At 56.7% G+C, this 20047-nt stretch overlaps 1 protein-coding gene and 2 long non-coding RNA genes across 4 annotated transcripts in view; 1 reads left to right on the forward strand and 2 right to left on the reverse strand.

Moving 5' to 3' along the window:
- Positions 1-7658, reverse strand: part of TBX4 (T-box transcription factor 4) — a 40855-nt gene extending 33197 nt beyond the window's left edge. The window contains exons 1-3 of one of the 2 annotated variants that reach the window (XM_084493475.1): positions 7191-7658; positions 6820-6913; positions 2897-3205 (exon numbers count right to left, since the gene is read on the reverse strand). The gene's annotated coding sequence lies outside the window, so the exon portion shown is untranslated. Of the gene's footprint in view, positions 1-2896; positions 3876-6819; positions 6914-7190 lie in introns of those variants that run through there. The other variant, XM_084493474.1, reaches the window with a different exon arrangement.
- Positions 7659-15985: 8327 nt separating this feature from the next.
- LOC311421591 lies at positions 15986-17901 on the forward strand. The gene is made up of 2 exons (XR_014684916.1): positions 15986-16351; positions 16667-17901. It is a non-coding gene; the product is annotated as an uncharacterized lncRNA (long non-coding RNA).
- On the reverse strand, positions 16799-19081 carry LOC311421592. The gene is made up of 2 exons (XR_014684917.1): positions 18547-19081; positions 16799-18259 (listed from the first exon to the last, which is right to left on the reverse strand). It is a non-coding gene; the product is annotated as an uncharacterized lncRNA (long non-coding RNA).
- Between the last annotated feature and the right edge of the window lie 966 nt (positions 19082-20047).

Below are 20047 nucleotides of genomic sequence, written 5' to 3' on the forward strand. Positions count from 1 at the left end.
CGTTGCCGCTGTCAATCACGGCCCCACAGACCAGCTCTGGCCCGCTCCGCCGGGCCCGGCCCGCTCGCCCCGGCCCCGGCCCCGCGCCCACCGACGGCCCGGCCCCACGCTCGGCACCGGCCCGGGGCAGCGGCCGCCCGGCCCCCGAGCCCCGGGCCCTTCTCGCGGCCTGCCCGGCCTGCTCGGAGCCCGGCGGAGAGCGGGGCCGCCTGTGGCGAGGAGGCCCCGGGGGAGGGGGACACCCCCGGCCCCGCCGCGCCCCCTCCTCCCGGCCCCGACGGGCCCGGCGCTCCCCGGCTGCCGGGGGAACCGGGAACGGGCCGGGGGCTGCAGCCCGGCGGCCGAACCGGGAGGGCCACGGAGGCCGCAGGCCGCGCTTCAAGAGCCGGGAGGAGCGGGCCGGGAGCTGCGGAACCCCCGGAGGAACCGGGGCCGCCCGGAGGGGCCTTGGGAAGCACGGCCCGGCCCGGCCCGACTCGGCCCGGTCTGGGGGGGCTGCGTTTGGGGAGAGGTCGGCGGCCTCGGGCGGCTTCCCCGGTGCTGTCGCAGCGGGAGCTGTGCTGCAACGTGTCCCGCCGACCGGGCCGGGGGATGCCGGCTGCTTTTCGGGTGTGGACGTCCCCCCCGACCGACAGCGGAGGTGAGGGGGGGGGGACACGGCGCCCCCTCCTCAGCCGGAGCCGGCAGGAAGCTCCGCGCCCCGTCCCGAGGCGGGCAGGAGCGGGGCGGGCGCAGACAAAGCGGCGGCGAGGCCCGGGCCGCCCCCGGCGGGGCCGCCCCGAGGTGAGCGCGGCGGGGGCGGGGATGCGCTGCCGGTGCCGCTCAGCCCCGGGCAGGAGCCTTGGCACCCTTCGGCCACCGGCGCGGCCTGCTCGGGGTGCCCAGCGCCAAGAGAAACCCAGCGATCAGGGGGAGAAACCCCTCGGGAGAGTTCCCGAGCTCTGTCGCGACTCAACGGGCCACAGCAGCTCTTCTGTCGCGGTTGCCGAAACTGAGCAGCCCCCAACCCCGCAGCGCTGCCGTCGGTTCTGAGCTGCCCCTCACACGCGGCCGAAATGTTGCCCCGTGTCCCGACAGCCCCGCTGCCGTGCAGCGCCCTATATCGCGATAGCCCTATTAGCCCCTCCGCCAGGCCGCACCTCGCTCCGTGCCCGCGGGAGCCGGCGGTGCCGGGGAGGGCAAAAGGTGCCCTGGGACAGCGCCCTGAGCCGCCGGGGCTTCACGGGACAGGATTTCAAGATTTTTTAAATCGGGGTTTTCTTGAAAGTGAATTTAAACCCGAACTCACTCCCACCGTCACGTGATGCCGAAATTGGGAACAGGAGCAGAATAAAAAGTAAACTGGGGTCAACCTCTTAATGAACCTTTTTCCCATTCCTACAGAAAAGGAAAAAAAAAAAAAAAAGAGAGAGAGAAAGAAAAAAAAAACAGGCCCGGGCAGGCCGGGGGATGCGGGCGAGGCAGCGGCACGCTGCTCCCGAAGGAGCCGTGCAGGGCCGGGCCGGAGCCGTCGCAGGTGAGACCGGGCCGGCGGTGAGCCCCGACGTGAGCCCACGGGGCCGGGGCGAGAGGGCCCGGGGCTGAGCAGCCGTCCCGGAGGGGCTGCCCGGGATGGAACGGGCCAGGCCCGGGCCGAAGCGGCGGTGGAGGCTCAGCCGGACACCGCCGCAGCCCCAGCTCTGCCCCGCCGCCGTTCCCACCTCGGGGCCGGGCTCTCCCCGCGGGCTTCGGGGCCCAGGGCCGGGCAGGGGGGAATTTCGGCACCTTGGCTGGTGCCGGTCGCTCGGCTTTGTTTGGGTTTTCTCTCCCGCCACCCCTTCCTCCTGCAGCCGCGGACAGGGGCAATGGGAATCACGGGCGTTTCCTGCGCTTTCCTACGTTAAATGCATTTTTTCCCTCTAGGAGGAAAAAAAAAAAAAAAAAAAAAAAAAGAAAGGCTGGGGGGAGGGCGATCCCCGAGTGGGGAGGATTTAATTAAAACAAAGCCAAAGCCCCCCTCCTCCCCGCCAGCCCCGGCCCTCCCCGTCCGTGCCGACGGGGCTGCGGAGCGGCGGTTTCGGGCCCTTTCCACCCCGGGCCGGGGCTGTCCGCGCTCTGCGGGACCGGGACGGCCCCGCCGTGCCGTGAGCCCGGAGAAGGTGCAGAGAGCCGCGGCACCTGTCCGCAGCGGGCTGGGCTTCCCCGGGGCTCCCCCGGCCACCGGCCGCACCTCGAGCCCCGGGGCCGGTGCCGTCGGGGCTGGGGGGGGGACGACACCTCGTCCGTTCCGCGACGGAGCCCCCCAGCCGCGGCAATGCCGGCCGCTTGCAAGAGGCTCCGGCAATTCACGGCGAGGCTCAAACCCAGCCCGACTGTCATCACCCGGCAGATAAACGGCCGGATCCCCGACGGCAGGGTGGCTCCGATTCGTGGCTCATCACCGCCGAGTCAAAGGAGCAGGCGAGGGGGAGGATAAGCCCTGCTTTCAGGGCCCGGCGCTCCAACCCACTCATCACTGTCACCGGGCTTGCTCATGCCTTGGCCCTGAACACCGGCGATTAATAAAAGCTCCCTGTCGCTTTTCTCCACTAATTACACTCGCGCGCAGGCTGAGGGCCGGGAAAAGGAAAGGCTGCGGGCTGCGCTACCTGCCGCCCGACCCCCGCGGCTCCCTCGCTCTTGCTTCTTTCCCCCCCCCCGTAAAAAAAAAAAAAAAAATTAATCCTACGCACGAGGAGACGAGGGCAGAAGCAAGCCCCGAGCCCTGCGGCCGCAGCCGACCCCGACGGCTCGCTCCGGCGGGGCCGCCCCGACGGCGGGGGGACACCGCGGCCCCGGCCCCACTTCCCGGCGAAGGCAGGACCGAGCCTCGGCCGCGTAGGTTGGCACAGATTTCTTGGCTGGAGCGGAAACTCACCGGTTCACACCGCTGCTGAGGGTTTGAGTGGCTGAGGACTGAGAGAAACTTGCCGAATTTGGCCCGTAAAACCGCCGAAGGCACGGAGTGTAACCCTGAATTGTGCGCGTACACGGGAGGAACTACAGAGCCATCAGAGTCGGGCTTCTAAACAGGGACAGTGCCAAATTTCTAATAACTGTGTAATATGCTTATTTATACCATACAAGGACTTACAAACCTCATTGTGCATAGCAGCTGGGTCATATTTCTTTATCCTTCCATTCCTCAGGCTCCTTTGCCAAGAGACTGGTACCAAACACTTCTAGGCTGAAAGGGAAACACAAAACCAAATTGCAGAGAAACGATGACAAGAAGCAAGGGTAAGATACGCTCTGACATGCGGCCCTTTAATCTTAAGCATCTGCCTAAAATAGATGCGCTAAGGGGGTATTGGAAATATGCACGTCTTTAAATGAAAGTGATGCTCTGCTTCTAAATCGTTCGAACGAATTATTTGCATGTGTTTGCCTGACCTGGGCACATTCGCAGGCTCTCTGGCTGTGTTTTAGCCCATTAAGTAAATATTTTTTAACGAATGTTTTAAAACGTTGTAAAGCGGTGCCTTACTCAGACTCGCACCGATCTCTACCGAAACGGGGTAACTGAACGGAACGACCACATCCGACTGGGTTTTAAATATTCGGGGGGGATTCGATAATTTTGTAACAGTGTACCAAGAGTACCTACCCTCCTGGAAATTCAAGGTACACTGTGCAGGATGCGAAACAGTCAAGGTTCGTTATGCAGCCAGTAAAATTAAACTTTGAACGAATATTCATCTATCTACAATATTTTTTAAAGTTTAAGCATTTTGAAAATTAAAATAAACAATTGTAGAGCTCTTTTAATTTTTAAAACTAGCTAATTTTGTCTGACTGCTCTGGATTTGTATTTTTCAAAATGTTGTCTTGTTATTCTTTAAAATAGCATTGAGAAAAATAACATTTCAAGTCCGTTGCATGTTTTGTATGGAAAAGACTTTTCTGTGAGCTTGGAGACAGTCTGTGCAAGAAAGAATAGTGCAGAGATCAGTGCCCTGGTAAAAATCACACCGAGCTAGCCTTTCCAATTTTTTTTCCTAGCTGAAGGTCTGACTTCACTTCAAAATTTACCAAAAAAATACCCCATCTACTCTGCAATTGCTTTTATTTTATTTTAATGAAAAAACCTTGGGGTTGCAGCATGCTGGAGCAGAGGAGCAGGCCAACGGGACCACACTGAAATGGAAATAGGGGCTTAAAGCACAACAGCCAAACCGAGTGCCCAGCTCGGCGCTTTAGGATTTTTATGCAGCCTAGCTGCAGGCGCAAGGGTGGCTTTGTTCAGCTTTGATCAGCTTTGTTCAGCTTTGTTTCACTTTGTTCCTGCACGAAGCCATCAAGGGGCCAAGCAGGCCCTGCCATCGCCACCACATCCCTCGTGGCCACCGTTTACAGCAAGTCAGGGGGTCAGCACCACCAGCACCCAGGGGTGCCCATGACCAAGACCCACGGGTGGCAGGGCTGGGTGTGGGAGCAGGGCAGGGTGTGCAGCCCCAGGGCCTCTCAGCACCCGTAGTGGAGCTGGAGGAGGACGCCCGCAGCCCCGCAGTTAGGCTGCTCACGAGCACATGGGCTGGGAGCAAAATCGAGTGCATAAATCCCGCGAGTGACAACACCGTGAGTCACCTCTCACCAGGCAGGAAGAAAAGAGAGGATTGTCTCGAAAGTCTCACATCAGAGCAGGGAACATCCTCACGGCACTGCACGCGGAGTGGGGCAGGCTCAGAGCACCGCTGCTCAGCACGGCACGCTTGGCATCGCGCACACATCCTGCACAGGGGCTGGGACAACCCTGGGGCTGTGCAGGGCACAAGGGGGTTTTTGCTATGGGAAACCTCTGTCCTGCAGGGCGATGCTGGTCTGGGTGGAAATTCCCAGCACGAGGGATGAAGGCAGCTGACTAAACACTGGGCAAAGACCCAGCACCAGCCCTGACACAGCCCCGCAGCAATAACCAGGGACATCCAAGTGGCCACATTTAAACACCACGTCCACCGTGGGCCCTCTCCCCCGGGACAGATCCCAGCATGTGCTGGAGCCAGGCAGCAGAGCAGTGTGAGGGTGCCTGTTGGTAGTGCCTGCTGAGCACCTCCGTGTTTCGGGACGAGCCTTCAGCCCACGCTCTCGTGTTTACCTTAGCGTCCTGTTGCTATTTAGGCAAAAGCATCCTCAGCCATCTGCAACGCCGCCACCTCCCAGGCGGGCGCACGCAAGGCCCTCGCTCCCGGCCGGATCCTGCGGCTCTTTTCAGCCAGTCCAGTGGAAACACTGCAGTGCTGCCCACGGGGAAACCTCCTCCTCCTCCTCTTCTCTGGATCAGGGCCAGACCCTGCCAGCGCCAGCAGCCCCACACGCAGCACGGCCACATGTCAAAGCTCGGCTGCCTACGGGGGGGACATCCCAGCTTTGGGGCTCAGGGGACACACCGAGTTGGGGGCAAACAGGGAATGGGGGGATGTAAACATTTGCCAGGTGCCTACAGGAGAGGGATCTGTCCTGTCCCGGGTCCTCGCCAAATCACCGCGGGGCAGATTGAAGCAGCGGGAGGCTCTGGGGGCTCAGGAAGGCCGGTGTGGATCAAAAAGGGGGGAGGGAAGAGGCAGAAGCAGTGCCTGTGGAGGCTGCCAGCCGCAGCACGACAAGCTCCCGGGCCAGAACGGGGAGGCACAGGCACACGTCCGGACACAGAGGTGCCAGAGAGGAGGACGGAAAGCACCCGAGGAAAGAGAGGTGAGGCAGAGGAGCCGGGGAGGAAGGCAGCAGGATGGGGGCTGCAGGAGGAGAGCACCCCTGGGAGGGGTCCATGGGGCAGTGCAGTGACATCAGGTTTCTCCCCCCATACATCAGGACGGAGCAGTGAGGGGCTGGGGGGAGCCCCAGGAGGCTGCAGGGTGGAAGGGAGGCAGGAAAGGGGGAGTAAAAGGCAGTGAGTGGCTCCTTCCCGGCAAGCGGGTCACAGAGCCTGTCAAAAGCCACCGCTGCATCCCATCAGGGCACACCGGGATGGGATTTCCTGCTGGGCTGCTCCCATAAAGCCTCATACTGGGTTTGGTTCCCAGTAAGGGTCCTCACATTGGTCTGGGACATGGCCACTTGCTCCCTATGGGGCCGCAATCCTCCTGCCTTGCTGCCACCACGGATGGAGTACAGCCCTCGGGCTGCAATGGGGCCAGGGACAAACCCCTGTACTCATTTGGGGTATTTCCCTCCTCACCCAGCAAGCACACTTACTCTGAGAGCAGGGCACAGCCTTTGGGGTGCTTCTGCCCCTGGAGTAAGGGGGGGAAGAGCTGCAAAAAGGCATTGCCCCCACTCCTGAGGGGGTTCTAAATAGGAGTAAATGAGAAGGGAAATGATAGCAAATGGGGTCAGGCCCAGAAGCTGGGAATTTTGTCCTTGTGGGACAAGACTTGCTGTGGGACCCCAAACATGCTGTGGGTAGAGGGAAGGGAGCTGCAGGAGTGGGAGCAGGGGGTGCTCGCCCCCCCGCATCTGCCCCGGCTCCAGCGAGCGGGGAAAGGATGGCTGAGAGTCATTAAAGAGAGAGACAGGAAAACCTTGCTTAAAGAGCTGTCTGGGAAAGGGGCCATTTCAGGCCTGCTGTGTGCGAGTGCCAGGGATTTGGGGCCAGAACAGACAATTGCTGAACGTTCCTCCGGGCTCCTGCAACAAGCGTCCCAGCCAGAGGGATGTGAGGGGCACGAGGAGCACAAGGGCCCTCTTCCTGTATGGGACGGGGACCAAGCTGGCTCCTTTGGGAGAAAGGAGGAAAAAAGACCCTTAAATGAGAAGCTCTGAGCGGGCCAGGGCAGTTCCAGCTGGACCTAGGGCATTGCAAACCTGCACCTGTATCGGGTGATGTGGCCACATGGGTCTTGCCCTGCGGTGGGAGCAGCCACAGGGATGGCAAAGGGGCTTCTCGGTCACTCCACACCTGTAATAAATTGACAGGATGATATTTTGGAGCAGCCAAAGGATCACAGGGATGACAGCAGATGCTGCTCTCACCCGCTGAGCCCCAACTGCTCCGTGCAGGGGGACACAAGGGGGGGCACCCCCAAGCCTCAGCACAACTGCTGCTATAAGGGGCACCGGGGGCTTGGTGTCCCCGCTATGCCCCGCACTTTGCTGTGAGCTGGGGAAAAGGAAGCTCTGCCCTGAACCACAACCACTGCTGCCAACCTGACCCACAGAAACCTGGGGTCCCTTACCCATTTCCCCTGGTTTGCCATCCTGCGTTGAAGCTCCCTCTGTAGAAAATGTCAGAAACCTCCATGAATACTCTGTGTGCACGGCCCCTTCCCTGCAGCCTTTGCTCAGCCCTCCAGCGGTGGGGGACGCTGCAGTTTGGACGCCGTGCCGGTGCTGTGGATGGCTGCTGCAGACACCACGAGGCTCAGATAAATGCTCTGAAACAGATGAAATCAGCCGTGAACACCCGATACTCATTCCCACAAGGTTACGGTAAAGGTTGGGAAACGAAGGAAGTGCTGCACTGGCATGCTGGCAGCGAATCAAAGAAAATGACATTAATTAAAGCATATGTTAGGAATAGGAAATTAAGCTAAAGCAACATTTCATCTATGGCGTCTTCTCCGGGCACTTTAGAAAGGGTATAAGTTTACGGAAGAGAAAGAGAAATGAGGAGGCTGGTGCAGAGAATAGATGTGTGGGAAGTTAAAAGAATTAGAGCAGAGTTTTAAAAGCTTTAGACTATACACTGGAGGTCATGTGCGCTCCCCGTATTTATTTTGAATTGTGAGTGAAAGGGAGGGCTGCAAGTGCTGGCTGGCACTGCAGGGAGCTCGGGGCTGACACGGCACCCTCGGCAAGGGGGCTCAGCCCTGAAAACAAAATGTACCCTGCAGCAGGCTCAGAGGTACCGTGGCACACAGATTTATAAAAGATTTTGTTCTTTCTCAATTTTTCTCCAGTTCAAGCAGCCCCAGAACTTGCCAAAATTCAGTACGCAGCCCTAGTGGTACTGAGCAGTGTCACTGTCCCCTTTGCAGTGGGGAAACTGAGGCACAGCATGACAAACAGCATCATTAACACCATGCAGCAGCTGCAGGGCTGGGGGCACCAACAGGGGCTGCACCCCAAACCTGCAGGGAGCACAATGTCTGCACCCCAGCCCTGTGTCCCTCCTGTGCCACCCACCACCAGGCCACCACCGCCTGCCCCCAGGTCACCCAGCTTTCTGCCAGTTCAACTTCAGCTCCCCAGCGGTGCCAGGAGCCAGGACATGTGGCAGGATGGGAGCAGGGCAGACTTTGTGCCTGCTGCGTGCCCACTCCTCGCCTTCCCTGCTGCATCCACCTTGCAGCTGGGGAGCACCACAGGCAGAGGAAATGCTCGAGTGACACGCTGCAGGAGGGGGAAAACGGGAAGCAGGCTGACCCTGGGCGTGCTCCTCCCGCACGCTGCTCTGCTCTCAGACCGGCTGCATTTTTTCCCCCTGAGCCATAAATCGCGTGCTGGGGCCGGCGGCGGCCCTCGCGCAGTCGCCCGCCCGCTTCCCCACCGCCGCAGCCCTGGGATGAGTTACGAGGAGCGAGCGCCGCGGCCAGGGCTTCGCTCCAGAGCCCCACCACGAGGGAGGCGGCACGGCTCCCTCCGAAGAGCCGTTTTCCTCCCATTTCCACCCAGAACTGTGCTGCAGCCCCAGCAGGGACCCCCTGGCCCCACCACGGGACCCCACTGCTGCCGGGGCTCCTCCGCTCCCCATCCCTCCGTGGGCAGTGGCCGTGGCGCGGCGTTCACCCCCGGCGAGCAGGCAGATGGCTTGCTGACAGCTTCAGGAACACCTTGTAGCAGTTGCGGTGATTCCCGAGATCCATTGCTTCCCATTTCAATTCACACATCATGATTTCTAAACCTCAGCCCGCACCTTCCCGGCGCGGCTCCCCACCTCCCCTCCAGCCGCATCGGGAGCAACGGGGAAAGGGGAGCAGGAGAAGGGGGCAGCAGCACCCACCCTGTCCAACCTCAGACACCACCTCCTGCCACGGCCTGGGCTGAGTCCCTCAACCTGCCAAAGAAATGGGCACAAGCAGCCAAATGCCATCACCGGGCTGGAAAACACCCCAAGGGGATGGTCAGTGCTTTTTAGGGAGCCCAGAGCTGTGTGCAGGGTCCCCCAAACCCTCCCTGGACCCCATTGCAGCACCTCACTCCTTGTGCGTCCCCCCACGCTGCACAGCTTGGCCTCGGGGCGATAAAAGGAGTATGTTTTTCCAATTAAAAGAGCCAGATGCATTTTCCTGCCAGTATTTAGTCCAGCCTAACATGCGATGTCTACATTTTAACCTTGAAGAAGCCTCTAGAGACGCTGCAAAATAAATCAATACGAGTCCACGTGCTGGAAAACAGCACCAATAAATAACTTCAGAGCAGCTTTTCTGTTTACTGTATGAAACTCCCATTCCAGGCCGTGCTCTTCAAAACAGCTTCATAATAAGTAAAAAAGGAAAAGAAGGGCCCAAACCTCGGCTGGCAGCGCGGCACGGGGCTGACTGCAGGTGCAGGGCCACTTCCACACTGACCTTGGGGCTGGGATTTGGGACAGAGGTAGCCAGTGCAATATTTCAGAAAATATTAAATAAATAATAATTTAAAAAGCACACTGCAAAAACAGCCTCCAAGTGTGGTGGAGAGCCACAGCTTCCCTTGGCAAGGAAGGTGCTGGAGCAAAACCTGTGCCGGGCACACAAAGCCCCAGGTCCCCAGTCCTCACAAACGCACCGGTTCCCCCTCCTTTATGACAATAATAAATATGTCTTTAGCCTTAGCATAAAAGAAGATTTACAGGAGCCATTAAAAGGAAACTTATAAAGGCATCTTCCTGCATCCTGTGGTGGAGAGGTCTCATGTGGGAGGCAGGTGGGGCTGCAGGACCCCTGCACCCTCCCTCGGTGCGCAGCCGCAGGACGGAGCGCTGCTGGGGGCACCCCAGCTGAAACAGCCATGTGGCTGCAGCCTGGTGGCTTTGGGGTGGGAGCAGCAGCTTCTGACCCATCCCTGGGAACAGACAGACTGAGGCTGCACCTCTTAAAACATAACCTGACAGATCTGCACCCCCAGGTTAATGATGATTGCACCCAGGTGAGTCCCAGCTGCCCTGGTACGTCTGGCACCCAGGGATGCTCTGCCCTAAGATGCGAAGAGGAGCTCAGGAGGGGGATGGATGCCAGCCTCCTGCCGGCCACCACAGCCTGTAGCGAATGCAGCAGGGACAGCTGCAGCCCAAAATATAGCAATATCCCGTGGGGTTTACTCACAACAGGCCAAAAGGCCGGGCTCGATCACACCATGCTGCCCTGCACAGCTCTGCACTGGTGCCCTGTGGCCCAGGACAGACGGGAAGGCAGCTCCCCAGCGGAGCCCACTGGGGATGTGACACCCCCAGGAGAAGACAGGGACCAGCCCATGGATAAACTGAAGCCATTCTCTTCACAACACCCTATTTCTGCTCCCTACCACCAGGCAGCCAGCATGGCTCTGCCAGGCACACACCGTGGCTGGAGTCAGGGCTCAGCCACATGTGGTGTCCTGGTCCTGTGGTGACCAGGCAAGTGTTCTCACTGCAGAGTGACAACCAGAGCCAGCAGCACCTGCAGGGACCTGTGGGGTCCCTTGTGAACTGGCCCTAGAAGGAAATGAGGCCTTTTATGCTGAGATTCAAGAGGAAAAGCTCTGCTCTCCCAGCCTGGCTCAGAGCTGCTCCTCCAAAGTGGCTGGGGGAGGCAGAGGAGGCTCCAAGTGGCTCCTTGGTCTTGGGAGGCCACGTGGAGAGGAATCTAAGCCCCAGTGGGACCCTGCTCACCTCCAAGGTCGGCTGCAACACGGCCAGCTCCACCAAGGGCACAAGCACACTTCACAGCCCACCGCTGCCACGTCCCCACCTGGTTTCCCTCACCCTCAGTGAGGATGAAGGTTTCTGAGGTGCCGCTGAGGTCTCAACAGAGAAAGCACCAGAAGAGAGCCCGTCAGAGAGGAGCAGGGACAGAAGTCAACCAGATCTGGAAATTCACTGCCACCCCAGGCATCGGGCAGGTCTGGGATCATGGCCAGCTTCTCAGCAGCTCGGTTTCCACCAAGGCACTGAAAGTCACCGAGTTCTTGGAGTGAGAGAAGCCATGTCCCAAATTGAGGAGGACACAGGGGCCATGTGGAAAGGGCCACACCACAAACCCACAGCAGCGAGGTGCTGCCTCCTGGTCTGCCTCACGCTCCCATGATCACATCGCTGTCCTGCCTCCATGTCCCCATCCTGTCCCCATCCCAGGCAGCCAAGGGCAAGGGACAGCCCCACGGTGCCACCAGCCAAGTGGCAGGCATGGTGTTTGTCACACGCCTGCAAAAACACGTGGTGAATATAAACTGGACAGATTTAGCGACTGTGGGGCCTTCTGTTCTTCCTTACATCTCTGGACCATTTCCCCACCCCTTAAATGCTTTACATTATTTATTATGTTTCATTTAACCCCAGCCACGTCCTCCAAATAAAATTTATTTTGCAGCTGTCATTCAGGTTTACTCCGGCCTTAACCTCATAATCCTATTGATTCCCTCATTATTCTCCGGGTGCAGGATTGATTTCATGCCTCCTGTGTTATGGAGAAGACTTTGCTCATTAATCTCATGCACGTTTACAAACGGCCACTCCAGGTAATTCATTATTTTCTCATTCCCTGTACAGTCAGGCTCACAGGCCCTGTTACCTTGTCTGCTTTGCATGCTGGTTTTGCGGTACAGATGGGGAAAGAGCGATCCAGCAGCAGCCCCGTGCCCTGAGCAGCAGTGCTGGGCACCCAGCGAGCCCCAGGCTCGTGCCCTGCATCACCTCTGGGGACACCCAGTGCAGGGACCTCATCCTGGTGGCATCAAACATCACTGCTTCAGCTGCATGGGTGTAGGTACCACGGACGTCCATGCCTCCAAACACAGAGGTGCATTATTTAATTTATACAGGGCGATTAATCAGCCCGAGCGTTTCATATAGCCCCATCGGGGTGTGCAGCACCGTACAGTATATGGAGGAAGACATGACCCCTGTCATGGAGGCTTAGAATAAAAAATAGGCAGACACCACAGCTCAGACACGTCATAAATCCAGCTGAAGGGCCAATCTCAAATATTTCAGCTGTTTCGCCCTCCCCCCATAATATATAATTGTCTTTGTTGGATCAATACAGAGGGGCTTTGTGGCAGGAGCACGTTTTAAGGGAAGATTAATGTAGCGCATTATACATGCAGCTAGGAAGAATTCCAATATTCAATTTCCAGGAGGAGAAGAAAGGTCGGGGCGATGGGATCCTCCTTCCAGGATGGGACCGCAGCACCCCTCATCCCACAGCCACCCTGGCCAAGGGCACAGCCACCTGCAGCCAGGGCTGGTGGCAGCCCTGCCATGCTGGGCAGGGGCAGGTCCCAGCTGCTTTTGGGGTATTTTTACAGGTTTTGCCCCCTGGCACCCACCTGCCACCAGGCCAGCACGCAGCACACCTCGCCCTCTAAGTGCAGCTTGCTGTGAGCCACCGGGGCACAGCAGAGGGAGCATGAGTGGTGCTCCTCACTAAACAAGTATTTATCCATGGGAACGCCCCTGCAATCACTTCCCTGGGTACGCACAGCATCATAAGCACACGGATACCAAATTTCGTGGGCTGAACCCTCCTCTCAGTCAGCAGCCAGACCCTGCCCAGCTCCAGCTAGGTGCGCATCCCGCAGCTGTCATATGGAATAAATTTACCTGAAGCAAGTTTTGATTAAACGCCATAACTGTGATTGATTTGGTTACATACCCCCCTTATGACAGTCCGTTTCATTTACTTTTTCATTCTGAGAAGGGATGTTGCACTGATCCGAAACATTAGCTCTGACTACCACCGTAAATCCCCATTTTAGGGAGACCCGCGGCAGCCCCATTAACATTTTTACACTTAGCCAGCAGTGGCTATGGTTACCCCCTGCCCGGGGCCAGCAGTAGACACTGCAGAGAGCAGGGCAAAGCACCCACTTCTCCATCCCATCATTGCTGCAGAGCCACCAGCACCCCTACAGCTTCCCAGGGCCTTTCCCCATCCCTGCTCCTGGGGACCCTTTGCTGGGCTCCGTGGGCTTGGGATCCCCAGGGACCAGGGCCCCCAGCACCAGATTCTGGTTTGGCGTGCCTGCAGCAGCCTGTTTGCCATCCAAAATCCCACAAAACACATCTCACCCGCTGCACCCTGCCAAAATTTGGAGCAACACGACTGCAGATTTCCTTACAACAGCTTCTCTATCTTTCTTTCTAAGAAGGTGGGGTAAAAAATGCCCAAATATTTTTTATATTACTAATAAATTGAAAAAATGCTTTATGTTTTCAATATATTTTCAATTTACTGCCATGGTCAGTATCTTGATTGCTATGTATATTTTATAAGCAGCTTCAATGATAACCAGATTGAGCTGTTGGTTTCTCCATAAATGCTGCATTATCCACCAAAAGCGATCTCTGGTAACGCACTGTCATTAAAAATAATGCTGAAAAGCATCAGGGAAACACCAAAAGTGGTAAGAATAAATTGTTTCCAAGCACATTGTGGAGATGCTAGAAATTTGGAGGTTCTATTTGGAGGATGAGCTGGTTTTCAACACACATTTCAGGCAGATCCCAGTATCCCCAAAGCTCTGTGGACACATCTGAGGTGGCTGCACATGCGCCCTGCCCGCAGGAGGAAGGGTTTCAACACGCTCGCATCAAACACTTCACAAAAGCCACTTTGAGCCCACGCAAGCCCCAGCTGCGTCCCCAGCACAATGACACCAACACCCCAGCAGCCTTAGAGGAGCCAGATCTAGTCCACACTCTACTGAATAATTTAAATCATGATGAAATCACTCACTGGCTTTGCAGGCTCCAGAAAAGGATGGGAACAGCTGGGTGGGATGTGCGCTGTGAGGGCAAGCCTAAGTACAGAATTATTCAGCAGAAACATTTCTGCCATCCTCCATCCTACCCTGTTAAGCTGTATCTTAATTGCCAAGCCCTGCCCTTTATTTTCATGTACCAGCAGGACTTGGTTTGGTGAGGTCTTGGTTTGGGGGCAGGCACTGCAGTGGGGAGCTGCTCTGGGTTCATTTTCGCATCATTTCCAGGCTCTCAGTCCTGTTTCTGTGGCACCAACAAGATGCCCATCACATACACACACGTGGGGAGCTGCAGCAGGGACAGCCAGCAAGGGGCACGCACCCTGGGGTCACCCCATCCCACCCCAGTGAGCTCTTCCCAGCCAACCTGCTGCCTGAGGCCTTGCTTCAGGACAACCTTTTTATCCTACAAGTCCAAGAACCCAGCCCAGAAAGGAGCGGAGTAGGTGAATTATCTGCCCTCAGGAACAGAGCTGCTTTGTCCCAGCTGGGGCTGTCTGCAGGAGCAGACCTGACCCGCACATACCTTCCTGCTGCCTGGAGGCAAAGAGCAAAAATTCACCCAAATTCACCCATCCAAATAGCAAGGGCTCAATGTTCCCTATCAGGAAAATGTTAGTCTTGTCACAGGCAAAAGATATTTCACACACCATGGCTATCTTTTATGAGCTGGACAGTTTGTCCCCATTAAAATCGTGCACATCTTTCCCAGCAGCGCTCAGTATCAGGGCGATCAAAGGAAAGCATCCAAATTACTCAGTGTGTAAACCAGCACAGCCCAAAATACCCCACCGCTCCCCTCACACGCACTTCTCTGCTCTCCCCTCCCCAGGACACAGAGATGCTCCTCCATCAATAATCCACAGGAAAAAAAAATAAAAAAAATAAAAAGAGGCTGGTGAAGGCAGGAAGAGGCTCCTGGGCTTGGAAGGACCCCACAAAACCCTACAGAAGGAAATGAACCGCTGTGACACCAGCCTCTGAGCACCCAGACATGCAAGTGGATGGGTGCTGGCACACAGCACCATGCACCCAAAGCCCACCCAGCCTCCTGCTACAGCTCTGCTCAAAGCCACATCCCCAGGAACCAACCCCTAACACACCAGCACGGATGGGGCTGCTGCCCTCCTACTTCAGCAGGAGCCTGCAAAACCCTAGCTCAAAAGCAGCACAGTATTTTCCCATGGCGTGCTGGTTTTCTTGCTTTAAAAGAAAAAAAAAAAAAAAAAAAGTATGTAAAGCTTTCATAGCTCCTTTTCATCTAATATTTAATGTGTAAGAGTTTCTGTGTGCCCAGGTTAGGTAAACATTGGAGAAGATTGTTTATAGAAATTATATACAGAGTCGGGCTGGTTTAATTTATCAAAAAAGGTTTTGTTGAAATAAATTTATTTTACAGTGAAACCCACTTAAACCTGTTAAAGGGATGACCTTGTTTAAACGAACCTGTTTGCGCTTCACCTAAAAGGACAGCTTGGAGCAGCACCATGATCCCATCTTCCAGAGTAAATATTCCTAAATATATTCCTGAACATCCCTGGAGCCGCTCCGGGCACTCAGAAGCTGGGCCAGGAGAGAACTGCCCAGGGCACTGCACACTCTGCCACCACCCCATCACCTGGGGCCAGGCCCTGTCATCACTCCTGTGTCCCATAATGGTGACACCAGTGGGAGCTGAGCACTGCAGGACATTGCTGGTGGCTCTCAGCCCTGAAATTTCCACATCCCCACAGCCAAACACAGCGTGGCACAGGGGACAGCAGGGATGCTCTGTGCAAGCCAGGACGGTTCAGCTGTCAGTGCAATGGTTTAATGCTGCATCTGCTCACACATCAAGGTGGGTGAGGGCCAGGAGCAGGCAGTGGCATCAGCACCGGAGGGGCTGTGGTTGCAATAACACCGGGCACTGGGTGAGAAATGCAGCTGCCAGCTGGTGGGAGCACCACAGCCAGGTTTGTGGATGAAAAGACACCTGTAGCATCAGCTGCTTCCTGACATTGCTATCAGGCAGACGGCTACAGGCTGCATTTCTCGTTAGCTTGATTAGATCGCAGTTATTTAGAAAAAAATAATAGCAGGCATCCAGTGGCCATTTTTCCCTCTCCTGATGACTGCAGAGCAGGGAAGCTGCATCCCTCGCTCTCGCCTTCCCTCTGCTGGCTCCGTCCCGCTGCAGCGCCTGGCGCAGCCCCAGCTCGGCTCCCAGGCTCTGAGCAAGCACAGCAAAGCAGGGACGGATTGGGATCACTTGAAATATTGGGGGAAAAAAACCACCTGCATTTCTCCCCCATGACACAGGTCAGATTAACAGGGGAAATTAGTGCGGGCATGCTTAACAGAGATGAAATGCTTCATAAACGAGCCAATTTGAAGCATGTGTCTGTAAGAATTAATCTCAGCAAGCAGCAAGACTGGGAAGAGGATCCATCCATCCATCTGTCCGGGAGGCATCAGCCAGGTACAGGGCTTTGTGCACTTCCTGGGTTGGGGCATCAATGTATTTATAGTGAGAGCTGGAAAAAAGTAAGGGATGGGATAAGGAAAGCTGTGCTTTGGAAGCAATCTATGCAAAATCCACCAAGGCAGAATTAATATTGTCTCGTTAACAGAGGGAGCAATTTGAAATTATATGGGAAAGGTGGATAAAACCTGGAAAGCATAAGGGCCAGCTCTGATTTCAAAGTCCATGGGAGCATTCCAAGGCAGAGCTTTAAAATTAGAAACAGCATGCAAAGTTACTTTTCCATTGAAATGTCATGTTTTCCTTGAAAAGAGCTTTTTCCATCTCAAGAATGCGTTTTGTCACCGGGCAGCGAGCGCTCTCCTCCTGACAGATTTGCTGAAGCAGGAGCTCTTGGAAAAACCAGAGCATCACACCCGAGTGCTCAGCAGACGCATTGAGGCCAGGAAGAAGTCTGGGCAGCAAGCTTTGGCCCGAGGTTTGCTGCTCATCCTCCGAGTGTTCCTCCACCTCTTCAGGAGGGGAAAAAACAGCACAGCATCCTCAAGCAGGCAGCTCTTGTGCGTGGGCATCGCTCGCCGTGCTGCCCAGCCTGTCAGCTTGGGCAGGTGATACCCCTTTCCCCCCCAGATTTTTGGTTTTGGGGGAGATCATCCCCACAGGGCAGACACCGCTCATGCCATAAGCGCGCCACGTATCTGGTATTTCTTCCTTGAGAAAGAGCCAAAAAGGAAGAGAAAATACAACCGCTGACTCCACGAGTCTTTCCGTTAAATCCGCCGGAATTGCCAGCAGCTCGATTCAGGTCTTGCCTTCAAGCTAAAACATGGAGTTCAGATCCTGAGCCTTGGCTTGCTGCGGGAGTCCACCCAGGAGGTGTCCCCCTTGTGACAGAGGGGACCAAAGAGGCATCACCCAGGCTGGGAGGTGCAGAACCACGCCAGCACCCACCCCATCACAGCTCCTGCCATCCCCTCATTGCCAGCTGGTTTACATTCCTAACCCCACAGACACGCTGAGCAATATCCCCACATCCCCCTGCATCGGGTACGTGGCAGAGGGTGTCACCAACTGCTCCTGGTGCCCCAGCCACGTCACAGAGCACTGCTGGGGAGAAGAAGAAACGTAGGTGTGAATGTAAAAAGCAGATGTAAAACTCCAGAGGTCACCAGACCAGGCTCAGACGCTACCAGGGCTGAGCCAGGGGAGGGAACAAGAGGGGTGTACAGAAGGAGCAGCACCAGCAGAGCCTGCAGCCACCCCAGGGACAGCAGGATGAGTCTTCAGCATGCCCCCGGGGGCAGCCCACAGCTCTCCATGGGACACCACGGTGCCACACCAGGCTGGCACATGGTGGGGGTGCAGGGACCGGGTGCTGCCAGCACCCACTGTGCCCCAGGACTCTGTCCCAGGGGCTGGGGGGCCGCAGCCTCCCCGTCCTGCCGGCGCCTCTTCCCCCCGAGACAGCCCCGCTTTGAAGCCGTGCCGGGGCTGGCGGCAGCATCGGTGCTGGAAGAGATGGCTTTTAAACTCGGAGCGAGATGAAAAGCAGCCGGAAACGCATCTAACGGGTGACTGCAGGGCCAAGCCTGCTGTTCTCAGGCTCGCTTCTCCCGGGCTGCTCCACCAGAAACCCGGCTCCCCGGGGAGTGCCTTTCTCAAGCTCCACTGCCTGCCCCAGTCCTTGGCGGCTCCCAGCTCAGAGGTGAGGCTGCAGCAGAGATGGAAAAAAACAGCCTTGGTTGATCAAGATGCTGGGGTGCTTCCTGCCCGAGCCAGGCTGTGCTCCAAGTGCTCGCAGAGCTCTGCTTGGTGCCGGCAGCAGCTGCACACCTGCACCGAGGGGAGGTCCTGCAGCAATTTCTGGTGTGATTCAGGGGAACCGCGAGGTGCCAGGGGTCATTGCTGCCAGCACCGCAATACAAACAGGAGAAAATTCCCTTTCCAAAATGTTCCAGACTAAACCTAAGGTTTATCTGGGCCCTGAGCACAGCCTCTCCCACCCTCTCACCACCTTTTCTTCCCAACTCCCTGCTGAATCCGGTGGCAGCCCCAGAAACAGGCTGGGGGATGAGGGGAGGGCAGCAGGCACGAGGGCACCTGTGGGCAATGTGAGGTGACTCCCTGCTAACAGGGTGAGCAATGCTTTTAACCAAGTTTAAGGCAGCCTAGGACCTCAAATGGCTTTTTACCCCTTCGATCTGGGTTCCTCCTCCTGTTAGGTGTAATGGGCACAGCTCCAAGAGCAGCCAGGAGGAGCTAGGAGCTTCCTGGAGCCCCCTCGCCCCCAGGCCCTTCCTTGCACTCCCACCCAGTGACGGTTCCCTCTGGCATTAGGAGCACAGGAGACAGGGATCTAATGAGATTTGCACTAATGCACGTGATTGTTTAGAAGAACAACCCCATGCTAAGCCCGTTAAGCCATTAGGGCTCATCAGGGCTCCCCGCTCCCACCAGCCCACAGCACCAGGCTGGCCCTGCAAAGCTGCTGCTCATCTGCACACCCCCAAAGCCTGACATTTGCTCAGAGAACCCAGCGTGTATTCTGCCCAGGAGAACCCAGGCTGCAGAGCTACATCTTCACTATTCCTCTTAACATAAACGCCCAGCACACCCTCAGGAAAATCTCCCCTGATGAGCCAAGCATCACTCCCTGTGCCATGCTGGGCTCTGCCAAAGCTGCGCCCACACACACTCTGCTGGGCACACGCAAAGCAGCTCATGGCTTTTCTGCATCCCACCTCACAAAAGGAACAACAAATCCACCATTTCTGGGCTTTGCACTCAGTCCCAGACTGAGGATTTACAGCACCCTGGTCAGACCCCAGCAGCACCTCGCTGCCTGCCCGTGGGGCTCAGCCCAGAGCATCCCATGGATGCGCCTCACATCCCTCCCACAGCCCTGATGGACTCAGCTGTTGTTGTGGTGTGTTCCTTCCTTTTTTTTTTTTTTTTTCCTCTTCCTTAATTGAAAATTGTCTGAACCCTCCTCGAGGAGCTCCCAGAAAAGGACAAGGTTACCCCAGCACTCAGCCCTGTGGTGCCAAAGAGTCTGCTCCAGCCTCAGCTTGGGCCTCCCTGGCTCTGGGGGAAGCAGACAGAAATACGGGGCTCTAATCTCAGCAGTGCTTGCTGATAATCTGCTCTGCAATTTGCAGATAGGGCAGGCTGGGAGGCTCCAGGGATGGGGAGGGGAGGTCCCCAGGGAGGCTCAGGCCCTTTGTGCATCTTCCTTGCAAACCACGCAGCCAAGCAGGGCCTGATCCTGCACCCACAGGAAGGGGACTTTGGGCCACATCTTTCAAGGCAGTCGTTTGGAAGATCTCAGCCAGCCCTTCCTCTTGCTGGGGGGGCATTACAGGCATGGGTAGAGCCCCAAAATGGGGGACCAGTCAGCCCAGTAAGAGAGACTTCCTCCCCAGTTTGACAAATGGGTCAGGAGGAGGAAGATGTCCCCGTGATGGGATACGGGGACAGGACCCTGCCACCCACCATGGGAAGGAGCAGGGCTTCCCACAGCGTCACCAACAAGCCACACACAGCAGCACGACATTTTTTTCAGAAAAGATGAGGTTTTGACCCAGTTCTCCCCCACCACTGGAAAACAGAAACAGGGGGCTTCATTCAGGCAAGGGGCTCCAGCCACCTGAGCTGCCCACAGGGACGAGTCCCTGCTTGCAAATAACAACTGGG

This window comes from Aythya ferina (genome assembly GCF_964211825.1).
Source record: "Aythya ferina genome assembly, chromosome: 19".
In the NCBI taxonomy this organism is placed as follows: Eukaryota; Metazoa; Chordata; class Aves; order Anseriformes; family Anatidae; genus Aythya; species Aythya ferina.